This window comes from Mandrillus leucophaeus, unplaced genomic scaffold, assembly GCF_000951045.1.
Source record: "Mandrillus leucophaeus isolate KB7577 unplaced genomic scaffold, Mleu.le_1.0 Scaffold895, whole genome shotgun sequence".
NCBI classification, from domain to species: Eukaryota; Metazoa; Chordata; class Mammalia; order Primates; family Cercopithecidae; genus Mandrillus; species Mandrillus leucophaeus.
Genome location: NW_012109752.1, coordinates 196,556 through 196,801, shown reverse-complemented (window position 1 = coordinate 196,801; position 246 = coordinate 196,556).

Genomic DNA, 246 nt, shown 5'->3' with positions numbered 1-246 from the left:
CACCTTTCAGCCTTTCTGACTGCTTTCCATGTGGTGTCCATGCTGAGCAGACTGGAAGATTTGCTTTCCCTGAATTCATTCTATGCGTCTGTGCCTTCATTTATGTTTCCTACCAGCTGGGGTGTCCCTGCTTCCTCTGAATTGGGTGTATTTATCCTCTGAACCTCCACTAGCTTTATCTCTCATGTCACTTTTGTTCTTTCTTTTCAGGATCTGGTTTTGTCCTCACCATGCTGAGATCCCAGA